The 12,506-nt window shown below is 43.3% G+C and overlaps 1 protein-coding gene across 3 annotated transcripts in view; it reads left to right on the top strand.

The window, feature by feature from the left end:
* ELF2 (E74 like ETS transcription factor 2) overlaps nt 1–12,506 on the top strand; it is a 60,372-nt gene continuing 47,866 nt past the window's right edge. The window contains exon 1 of one of the 3 annotated variants that reach the window (XM_045019153.1): nt 1–285. The gene's annotated coding sequence lies outside the window, so the exon portion shown is untranslated. Of the gene's footprint in view, nt 286–882; nt 985–1,008; nt 1,148–12,506 lie in introns of those variants that run through there. The other 2 variants (XM_045019154.1, XM_045019155.1) reach the window with 2 other exon arrangements.

Genomic DNA, 12,506 nt, shown 5'->3' with positions numbered 1-12,506 from the left:
CACGTTCTGAGGCAGGGCAGATTCTGCTGTTACACTGGCCAAGCCCCCTCCCACCCCCCGGGGCGGCTGCTACTGCTGGGGAGGCCCCGGCTCCCAGTCTCCGGGCGGCTGCGGGCTCTCGGCCTAGGGGAGAGCGGGTGACGCGACGCCAGCCCCTGACACACGGGCACGGCAGGCGAGCAGGGGTGTTGCTGCCGCCTCCTCCCCGTGTGCGCCAGGGGGCCGGACCCTGCCACCTCCGCTCCGCTCTTCTGGCGACAGCGACCTGGCAGCAGCGGCTCGGGGGTGAGTCCGGCCTGGGTGCGGGCGGGTCCTTCTCCCCCGCTCTGCGTGGCGGGCCGGAGCGAGCGGATGGAGGGGCCGGCTCAGGTGGCCGATTGGTGTCTGGCTGAGCCCAGCCGGTTCCCGGCGCGGTCTCTCCGTGGCCCTCTCCAGCGGGGCTGGGCTGGTGGCTCGCCCTCCCCGGGGGGGGGTGTGTGTGTGTGGGGTGGTGCCGGGGCTGGCTTCGCCCCGCCGGTGTTTATCCTGAGACTTCGGTAACCCCCCCGCGACGGGCGCCTGTCCTGGGGGCAGGTGCTGTAGGTATTTACCCCCGCGGCAGGGCTGTCAGCCGGGGGCGGGGGGGCTTGCTCCGCTCTCACTCACGCACTTTGGTGCTGTGCAAATAAACAGGCTTGAGGGAGACGTCTCCGGAGAGCAGGGGCGATCTGCAAGGCAACAGCCTGCCCGCTCCGTGCTGGGGTTGACTGGGGCCATCGTGTTGCTTTGCAGCCGAGCGGACTGAAATGGAGCAGTTTGAATCGGTCCTTGGCGAATGAGCTGTCGGCGTTACACCAACACCACCCCCTCCCCCGCAGGAGCCTGCACTTTCAGTTTCATGTGTATTTACTCGCCCCCTTCCCCGCTCGGCGTTGCGTGTAACTCCTCGGGGAAGCGTCACCCAGGCAGGGGCTTTGATAATCACATTTGCCTTTCTTCGTGGCTGTGAGTAGCTGTGGATTGCGTCTTACTAGTTCTGGGAGTCAGTTTTTGAACAGTGAGTGTGTGCGTGCTGGGCGGAGGAGCTGGTGGCTTGGACATGTTTTTCACCTCTGTTGAGAACAGCGGCGTGAATCAGCCTGCAATCCACACACGAATGTTTTCCAGGGTAGGAGCGCAGTAACTGAGACCATCGGTCTGTGTTTTTCCCTGTGATTTAGGTCCTGTGCTGCTCTAGCTCTTTGATGTGTCTTGCTTGGTTTTATGGTGGTGCTGTTCATGGGGATTCCCGTCCTGTCGTTTAGATGACCTACTAAACACAGAAATGTTAGGGAGTCATCACCAGAGGGCTCAGATCCTGGAATGGGAGGGGAGATTCCCAGCCAGGCATGATGGCAGTTCTCTTTAGCTGTCAGTATAAACATAGCCTCAGGAATCTTTGTGTGTTTAGTTTTCTACTTTCATGAAAATACCTATTCTATGTTTCTTCATGTTACTTGCTAGTCCAGAAGTAGAACTTCAGATTGATAAATATGAACATCTACACGTCTGTATAGTAACTTGAAGGGGTATTAGAAAAATATTATAGAAATGTTCTCCTGTTTACGTATGATGGGCCAAGTAAGATGGCAGCCTTAGCTTGCCCTGTGATGGCTGGTTAGCTGGTAGCCATTACTCAAGTTTACTTTAAAAAAAAATATTTATTTTCTGCCACCATCCCTTTCCTAATCTTTTTCTCTTATTGTAAGATTAATTGTTGTTTTTAAACTATCATGGCTCATTTCTAAGATTGTCCATTTATGATCTTTTTGAACTCTTGCTTATATATAACTGAATATTAATATTTTGTAAAATATATTAAAATCTATCAATTTTGTATTTGTTTTTACTTACTAGCCCCTTTAAAGTTTTTATTAAAATAATTTAATTCCTCATTTCCTCTTTCCTAGTCCCTCCCTAGGACTAGTCACTGCCATGTCCTCCACAAATACTATTTAACTATTTTACCCCTTTAACATGGAAGAGCAGCAGCAACAACTTTTTAAAGTAGTCTAAAGATCCTAATTTTTGTGGAATACTACTTGCTTCCAGAGGATATACTGTATTATGGCCTTGTTGTGCCATCTAACAGTCAACTTTTAAAATGTATGCTGAGTGTTATTCAGAACTTAATTTTAGTATTTCCACTATCAGTGCTACAATAAATTTGGATCATAACATCAGACCTACAGTTATTAGGTATTTCTTGATGCACACATAGTGTCAAAGTTCTATGTTGATATCATAATTAGTCAAGACAAAGGGCATGAAATGAGGATTCAGACACAAATGTAGATATTCTGGTATATGAAAATCTGAAATGCAGAAAACACTTGATTATTAGAATGTTGTTTCAAAGCTTGTTTCTTTTGCTCTAAGCAATATAGGCCTAAATGCTATGATATGGCCATTTTGTACCACACTGCGTGTGCCAAAACAACTCTAAGATCAGTATAAAAGGATATTGCTGAAGTGGGGGGTCAGAGAAAATTTTAGTCAATGCATGGAAAAACTCTCATGAAAAGAAATTGAAAAGATTGGGATTATTTACCTTAGAGATGAGGTATGAGGGACATAAAACATACAAAATAATGAATAGGGTAGAAAAGAATCAAAGCTTCAGATCTATCTAAGAAAGTAAGAACTAGGGGACATTCAATGAAATTGAAAAGTGTCAAACTCAAAACAGTTAAAAGGAAATAACTTCACACAATACACAATTAACCTGTGGAACTTGCTGCCACACAACATAATGGAGGCCAAGAGTTTAGCAGGATTCAGATAGAGATTAGTCATTGGTATGGATAACAAAAATACCCAGCGATAATGGTAAATACTGACCAAATATACAGGGGATAGAAACCCTCATGGCTTGAGATGGTCTCTAACTACTGAGATTTTGGAGGAAACTCTGCCTACACTACAGGGTTTCCTGCATCTTCCTCTGAAGGTGCTAGTACTTGCCACTGTTGGTGATAAGTACTAGATGAGACAGACTGGTAGTCTGATCCAGTATGGCAGTTCCTATGTAACTGGCCACAGAAAGATTACCCCAATGCAGAGGGATCCATTGGTGATATAGAGCTTCTGGTGTGGGGGATGTGGCCAGGATTTTTTGCCTTGGTGATTATTAGTGCTTGTATTAGCAAGTTGGAACTGGTAACTGGTATAATTTGGCAACTCATTGGGCTGTTCTGAATTCACCGAGGGAACAACCCAGCGGACAGATGGCCTTGGACCGGGGACTGCAAAGACCACCATTGCATCCCCTACTTAAGCAGTGGTGGGTGCTCAGCAACTGTAACTGAAGATCTGTGCCTGAATCTAAGGCCTTGTCTACACTGCCACTTTACATTGCTGAAACTTTCTTGCTCAGAGGTGTGAAAAACACCCCCCTGAGTGATGCAAGTTTCAGTGCTGTAAAGTGTAGGTAGTGTAGACAGTGTACCAGCGCTGGGAGCCACTCCTCTCTTGAGGGTGTGTGTGTGTGTTTTTTTTTTTTTTTTTTTTTTAAAGCATGACATGACTACACAGTCATGTTAAAGGCAGTGCTTTAACGTTGGTAGTGAAGACATACCCTTAATCTTCTCTTTCTGGGTAATGACTCTCTGAGTTTCACAGCAAATGACAAGAAGTAACAATGATTCAAATTTTCATCTGCAAATGCCTTTTTTTTTTTAAACCAAGGTTTGAATATCATCTGGGGAAAAATCTCACATAAGTACTTTAATTATAGGTCTAGCAGAGAGTAATAGTGAAAATTTGCTGAGATACAGAAGCCACTATATTTGTTAAATTGGGCCCCTGTGCTGATGTGAAATCCTGTTACAGGTAAAGAGACTCTTCCAGGATTCTGGATTAGTGGATCACTGTGCAGGATTTGGGCCTGAATTTGTAACTACTGGTAATTTAGTTTCCTAGCTGACTGCCCCATCCGTTCTATTGCATCTGTAGAAGGCTTTGCTGCTGTTTTGAAAAGTAGTATAGTACATTGCTGCTGACTTCATCCATGTGGGCACCTATCAAAATCTATCTCCCACACTCTGGGTATAAAAGAGGTTAATGTTTCAATTACCCTAAGTTCCTTCAGTCTCCTGCAGGAGCAGATGTCTGAGCACATCTCAGTATCCTTAAAGCTTCCCTTGTTTAATTTATTTGTTGCTGCTGCTGTTCCTTTTCTGCCCTTCTAAGCACTGCTTTTGTCTAGATTGTGTGGTTTGTTTTTGTTTTTAAACCCAACAACCCAGTTTTGAAGTACCTGTGTCATTCAGGGTCCATCCCTCTTAGTCTCCATTTTCTTCTGTTTTTCTGCTCTGTTGGGCTAATTAGGCCTTGTTAGTTGTCTGTTGCCAAGCAGAATCATGGCTACCAGGATAGTCTGAAAGCCTTGGGCTTTATGTGACCTGGTGATGTTGGTCACTGATAATTTGTTGCCTTCAGTGACTGGGAGAAGACTAGTGTTTAGACTTGCTAAATTTCTCATCTTCTCCAACAGTATTCAAAAGATTATTAGGGCTGTCTCAAATTCCTGTGGATAGATGCTCGGATACTATAGTGATGTGGGCCATAAATATATCTAGATAGGCCTAGTTGACTGACTGCTACTGAAGCCTGGTCTACACTACGCGTTTAAACCGGTTTTAGGAGCGTAAAACCGATTTAACGCCACACCCGTCCACACTAAGAGGCCCTTTATATCGATATAAAGGGCTCTTTAAACCGGTTTCTGTACTCCTCCCTAACGAGAGGAGTAGCACTAATATCGGTATTACCATATTGGATTGGGGTTAGTGTGGCCGCAGATCGACGGTATTGGCCTCCGGGCGGTATCCCACAGTGCACTACTGACCGCTCTGGACAGCAATCTGAACTCGGATGCAGTGGCCAGGTAGACAGGAAAAGCCCCGCGAACTTTTGAATATTTCCTGTTTGCCCAGCGTGGAGCTCCGATCAGCACGGGTGGTGATGCAGTTAAAAATCAAAATAAAGAAAGAGCTCCCGCATGGACGATGCGGACGTGATCGCTGTAAGGGCAGGCAAATCTGTTCTATCAGCGCTCAAAATCATTTTTTAAATATCTCCAGACAGATGCCATAGCAGGGACTCAGCTCACTGCTGCGTGACAAGCGTAACGGAAAGCCAAAGAATCAAATGGACGCTCATGGACTGGAGGACTCAAGCTATCCCACAGTTCCTGCAGTCTCTGAAAAGCATTTGCATTCTTGGCTGAGCTCCAAATGCTTCTAGGGTCAAAAACAGTGTCCGCGGTGGGTCAGGGCATAGCTAGGCAATTTACGCACACCCCCACCTACCCCCAGAAGTGAAAGGGAAAACAATCCTGTCTTGACTCTTTTACATGTCACCCTATCTTTACTGAATGCTGCAGATAGACGCGATGCTGCAGCACTCAACACCAACATCCTTGCTCCCCCCACGCTATGGATGGCTGATGGTACAAAACGACTGGTATCCGTCCTCATCATCAGCCTATTGGCACATGGGGCAGTGCAAAAGGACTGGTAACCATGCTGACTAGCATCTGTTAGGTCGATCAAGGGCGCCTGGCCCTAATTTTTCCTGGTAGATGGTACAATATGGCTGATAACCATCTCTGCTATCATGCAAAAGCAAAAGCATGCTGCTGTGTAGCGCTGCTGAATCGCCTCTGTGAGCGGCATCTAGTACACATACGGTGACAGTCACAAAAGGCGAAACAGGCTCCATGATTGCCATGCTATGGCATCTTCCAGGGCAATCCAGGGAAAAAAGGCATGAAATGCTTGTCTGCCGTTGCTTTCCCAGCGGAAGGAGTGACTGACGACATTTACCCAGAACCACCCGCGACAATGATTTTTGCCGCATCAGGCACTGGGATCTCAACCCGGAAATTCAAAGGGGCGGGGGAGGCTGCGGGAACTATGGGATAGCTACGGAATAGCTACCCACAGTGCAATGCTCCAGAAATCGACGCTAGCCTCGGACCGTGGACGCACACCACCGATTTAATGTGTTTAGTGTGGCCGCGCACACTCGATTTTATACAATCTGTTTTGTTAAACCGGTTTATGTAAATTCGGAATAATCCCGTAGTGTAGACGTACCCTTAGCATCTGACACCATCTGTGACAAGTAGCCCTTAGTCTCGGAAGACTCATCTCCTTGCCAGAAGTGTTTTTTCAATCACCAAAAGTAACAAAGATCACAGTCTCGCCTTTGTCTATGAGGAGTGTAAAGGTCAGTGTCAGGAGCTCCTTGATGTTGAGCCCAGCTAAATAGGCTTGCAACACCAACTCAGTTTCTTGACATCTAGACTCAGCATTTCATGACAAGAGGGAGAAGCTGAAGAGGTACAGTGGGACAGGCAGGGCCATCCCTATGGGGGTGTGGGGCCTGGGGCAGAAGTGACGGATTCGTCTCTTCTGGGACTGACCACACCAGCCAATTGCACTGGCTGGCGGGGTCCCCCAAAGCGCGGGGCCTGGAGCGGTCTCCCCGATTTGCCCTACCCAAGGGACGGCTCTTGTAACAGGTGTTTCTTCCCTCCCCATTCCTACTTACCGGTCACAGAAGGCATGGTACCAAGTCATTCTCCTAGCTGCTTTATGTTACCAAGGAAGTGTGATGCCTCATTGTTGCTCCCTCAGTGTTAGTATTCTTGATTCCAAGGGCTCTGGGAGCTTCAGTGTTGCTGATACTCTGTAAACCAGGAAGACTGGGGAGCTGATGCCGGTTGTGCCTTTGCTGATACTAGTTACAGTGGTTTTGTCATCTTCCTCCTCCAGAGACTCTAGCATTGATTTTCCCCTTTTTACTCCACTTTAGGCTTTGGCGCACACACCTGAGTAATTAGGCTTTGCCTTATCTTTCTGGCTGCACTGTGTCTGAATTCAACACAATTTTTATCCTGTACCAGCATTTCCCCTGTCTGAACTGTATCTCTAGAGGTTCTCTGGACTCTTATAAACCTTCTGCACCACCTTTTTCTTATGGAGCCATGGGCCTTTGGCCTTGTTTGGCTTTTGTGACCTTCTCAGTCTTCGGGAATGAGAGCCAGGGGGCTGATCTCGAAAAAGGAATAGGCAGAATTCTCCTCTATGTAGATGCCTATCCTTTAAAGCAGGGGTTCTCAGCCTTGGAGTTTTGAACAGGTGTTAGGGCTTTGCAATCACGCTGCTTTCCCCATATTATTAAATAGGAAGTGGAGTTCTGGCTAGATGAGGAGGGTCTCGGGGTGGTCTTGGGATTGAAAAGATTGAGAATCATTATAAGAAAACAACCTACCCTTTAATTTTGTGTTCCCAATTTGGCATCTCCATAGCAGTCTCAGACTGAGTGGTCAGTAATAGAGGCGATGGAATGTGTGGGCTCTTTATTGCCTCCTGTCTCAAAGAAGGCAAAGTTTTGAGTACTTTTACCCACATCTGACTCTAGGGTCTTTATTAGCAGCCATCCCCAATGATTTAGATTTGGGAGGGAAATAATGACTATCTGATCACCTTGATAGCTCTCCATCAAGAGCAGAAATTGTAATCCAGGGGATGAGTTGTCAGAAATTAGTTGTTTGTTGCATGTTCTGTAAATGGGGCCGGGCCTCAACTAGATCTGTAAGCCAGCTAGGAAAAATACCAAAATCCCCCCATCTTTGTTTCAGGGATAGGCAGGATCCAGTATGTCAGATAGGTGCCTTTCTCCTAGGTGGAGGACAAAAATTGCCCTGCACATTCCCTCTGACCCTTATTAATCAGAAAGCCAAACAGGGCAGTCTATGCTGTTAATATCCCTGTCCTGGGCTTGATGGTCTGAGTTCTCTAACTTTGTGGAACTCATATTGGAACCTTAAGTCCTGCTTCCCAGTCTACCAGATCTTTTATCTCAGGGTTGGAATGAGATTCTGTTCTTGGAGCCATAGTTGCAGGCTGACAGTTTAGTTTTTGAATTGGTGGGGTCACTAGATTGAGTGTTCTGTTGAGGTCCAAAAATTCTATTGAAAAGCAAGAAGTGTTCTACAAGAAAATTTGTCTTAATGAAATGGAAAAAATCTTCATCAGGCCATCTGAGAAATGGATAGATATGCAACAGTCCTGTATTCTCTTAATTTTGGTCTCTCTACTTGATTTAAAACAGTCAGATCTGTCTATCAACCTGACTGTTCATTCACTATTCTCCCTGCTGTCTCTCTCAAGATGGCATTCATCATACCTATAAATTAACCCAGCAAAGGGCTAGTGAGATCCAGGGCCTGATGAGTGATTTCTGTGTACACTGTGTTCAATAAGAATAAGGTGGTCCTGTATCTTCCCCCTGAATTTCTCATTGAGATAGAAACCAGAGACCATAACACTCAGGCCATTGCCGTTTATCCTCCTCTTCCCTCACCTCATTGACAGCCAGGTGAGGTGCATCTTAAGAAGGGCCCTAGTTATTTAAATAGGACCAAACCAATCTAGAAGTGCCCCAGACTACTTGTGTCATAGAAGGAAAAGACTAGGGGCAGTATCTCAATGTACATTGTCCAAATGTGTATTCTTGATTGCTAGAACTTGGCAGCTGTTCAGTCACCTGTGGGGAATTACAGTACTGTCAGCACTGGGGTTTTGGTCCATGACTGGGATTTCTAGGCACTAAATTAATACAGATAACTAGATTTATGACATGTCTTCATGATGCATGTGTCATTTGAAATATGCAAAGTTGCTACTTGGCGCTCTGTATATACCTTTACATGGCATTACTTCCTCAATTTGGCTTTTTGATATGATGCCCAGATCAATCAATTTAAAACTCAGATCCCTCCTTGAGGGTCGCTATTGCTTATTAATCTCCCAAGTGTGGATCCATACAGGAAATTCTAGAAATGTTAAAAATGGTTGTTTACCTAGTAAATGTAGCTCTCCTAGAAGACTGCGTTAATGGATCCACTTTGGCCAGTTTTTCAAAACGTTCAGATAAGGATTTCTGAATAGTGAAGGAGCTGAAAGACAGGTGAGGACATGGCACTTTTTATATTCACAGAACCTGGGTGGTGAAGAGATGTGCATGGCCTCAGTGGATACTGTTTGTGTGTTGGAGGCTCACGTCTTCTTCGCAAAAGGAAAGACTGACTATCCAGGGAATCAGTAAAACTGACTATGCACAATGTGCCGTCAAATGTACAAATCAAACCTTGAAAATTTTTAAAAATTACAGTAATAGTGGGTATTGTTACTACAGTAGGTGAAAAATTTTTAGGCATGTTTTTTCTTCAAGTTCACTGTCCGTTTAAGAAAAAATACTTTTTTTTTTTTAAACAACTGAAATATTGCTGTTATCCTGTGTTGGAATATTTCTCTATGCTGTAATTATTTTGTTGCCATAATAATTACATCAGTTACTGAAGAACATGAAGAATTCTTATTCCAGAAAGAATTTTCTATTATTTAGTTTTCAGTTAAGATTAATTGCTCAGAACACTGACATCAGAATAAGTTCTCAATTTTTTTTTTAATCCAGGTGTGGTGAAGTATTTACACTCTGCTCCATGAAAATGGAGCAAAATCAATAGCACAGTCTTGCTTAGTGTACTAATATATATGATATGATATAGGGTCCCATCCCAATGGTGTTGAGGATCTATCAGCAGCTCGTACCAAGGTGTTCAGCACCTTACAGGCTCTGGCCTATATTGTAGTTCTGTCTGTTGTCTTTGCAGAACTAACTTTGTTGTGTGACTGTATTGGGTTTTTGTATGGATGGCATTATACTGAAAGTGGAATAAAGTCTAAGACCTTAGGCCAGATTTTGATCTCCCCTACAGGGCACTGATTTTAATGGAGTTACTTACAAGGTAATTGAGCTCAGAACAAGTCCATGCCACGCATCTCAAGTACCTAAGAATTTGTGCTTTCTGCGCTATTACTAGCAGTAGAGACCAGATTTGAATTTTTGTGTTTGAGTTCAAAGTGGTAGAAAAGAATATATGTAAATCTAAATAAACAGCAAAAGCTTGCATCTTGAAGCAATAAACCAACCCTGCAAACACAGTGTTTATGAATACAGATTATTTCTCCTTTGGGAAGACTGGATATGAACAATAGTAACATTTATAAGAATATTTTAAGATAGCAGTTCTTCAGAAACAAAGTTCTAATCTCAATTTTGATTAAAGAAATTTACAAAAATGAAGGTTATACATTCTCATACCTGTATGAATTTGATATTATTGACTGTATAACTGAGATATGAAACTTTCTTTGTTACAGGACTGATTAAGAACAAATTCTAAAGTAGAACTGTTTCCTCTTATAGCAGATGGGGCACAGAAAATAAAATAGAGCTGGTCAGTTAATAGTGTAGTCTCCTGTGAGCTCTAGTACTTTGGTCTCATTTTAGTTGTTTGGTTTAATGTGCAGGTGGTGTTGGTGGCCTATGATATACAGAAGGTCCGATGATCTGATGGTCCCTTCTGGCCTTAAACTTTGATTTCGTGGAAACATATGTTAAGGCTAATGCATTAATTTATGTTTAGAAGTAATTTAGTATTTAACTGTATTAAAGCCAAACAATGTTGTTAGTAGAAGTTAGTATATTTCTTCTTTCGTACTTTATTAGGTGTTGAGTATTATACACCTGTTTGAGCACTGCATTTGTGTAGCTTATTTTTTTCACAGATAGGGACTAGTCTCTGATATCTATCAGTGAGAAATACATAGCTGTATATAGATTTTTTTTTTAAAAAAAGCCCAGAACCAAAAAACCTGCCCTGATAAAGTTTGCAAAATTGGAAACATTTTTTTTAAAAATTGAGATATCTGTCTTCCTGTTGAGTATCTCAAATAACTATCTGGGCGCTCATTTGTTATATATTTGCCTCTCTTCCATATCAGTACTTGGTGACTATTAATGAGGCAAACCAGTGCTCCACTTATGTAGACCCACTCTTTGGTGTCTTTACTTCTGTTGTTATCTAGACCCTCTCTGAGCCTAGTTAGGTGACACAGTTCTAAAAATTCTGGCCAGTTGAGACTAGTGCTTCTGCTGTTGCTAGGGATCTCTGCAGATGCATTGGCTGTAGGGCAGGGGTTCTCAAACTGGGAGTCGGGACCCCTCGGGGTCACGAGGTTATTACCTGGGGGGTCGCAAGCTCTCAGCCTCCACCCTAAACCCTGCTTTGCCTCCAGCATTTATAATGATGTTAAATATAAATAACTGTTTTTAATTTATAAGGGTGGGGGTCGCACTAGGTGAAAGGGGTCACCAGTACAAAAGTTTAAGAACCACTGATCTAGAGCAACAACAGTAGAGTGAGCAAATCCTCCATGTAGGCATAACCTTAAATACTCAAAAATTGATGCAATCCATGTCAAAGGACCGCTGAATCCTACTTTTAATATATTCACTTCTTCAGAGACACTTAAAAAAAAATTCTCATCCTCCATTTGAGATGTAATTGCACCTGAATACAATGTTCCGTACCTATCTTTAATTCCCGTAATTGCTCACTACTAATCTTTTAAAATGTTGTACTGAAATTAATAAATGGAGGGAGTTGGTAATTCCGTATTTTTAATGCTGTCAGATGTGTCTTCTGTGAGAGATTAAATGCTTGGTGACTTGGTAAGATCCATTTTCCTAACCAGGCAGTCTGTGTTCTTCCCATGTCAGAGAATTTTGTTTATGTATTTAGTAAGGGTTTGATTATTGATATCACAATAATTTAAGGGAAACACACACACACACTAGACCCAGCTCTATGGAGTGATAGAGCTTCTTTGTATCACTTGGGTAATACAAAACAGCACTAAATCCAGTGGCTCCACCCACTGGAGGATTCCAGCTGCATAAGAGAATTCCCAGGTGGAGCAGAGTCATTCCTCCTTGCAGCCCCTGGCATGGAGGAATTGCTAGTAGATGCTATTGGCAGCTGGCACATCATAAAATAAGTAGCCTGAATGCTATTCTACCTTGCACTGAGAAGTGGATCAGCACCTGGGTGCCTCAGAATCCAGGGACTGTAAAAAAGTCTTCAAACCACCTTTGTTCATCTTGATTTATGCTCAGCATAGGTTAGCCAAACCAGAGGATTTGGACCACAATATTTACTGAAGTCACAAATCATCTCTTAAAACTTTCCAGAGCAATAGGATTATTTGGTCCCTTCCCAAAATCATGCAACAAAATCGTAACATTTTCTACAAAATCAGTTCACCTTACAATGTCTTCCTTTGTATTGGGAAACAGTAAAGAAAAAAAGTAATAGAACAAATATTTAATATGATTTTTCTAACTCTTACATGTCCAGTAAATTAACTTTCTAAAACTATATTTGATTGGATGCATGCATGTAGTCCCAAAAGAATTGAACCTCTGGTTTTCAAGGACTCCGGAGAGAATGTTTCCATTGTGTTAAGGACAGAAAATCAGTAGATAGTGACAGTGAACAGTTAAGGTAAATGTAAAACTATTGATGTCAATTGCAGGGAACTAAAAGTTAAACTTTATTCCTTCAGCAT

The sequence above is a fragment of the Mauremys mutica genome, chromosome 5 (assembly GCF_020497125.1).
Source record: "Mauremys mutica isolate MM-2020 ecotype Southern chromosome 5, ASM2049712v1, whole genome shotgun sequence".
NCBI lineage: Eukaryota > Metazoa > Chordata > Testudines > Geoemydidae > Mauremys > Mauremys mutica.
This window is presented reverse-complemented; position numbering and strand designations above follow the sequence as displayed.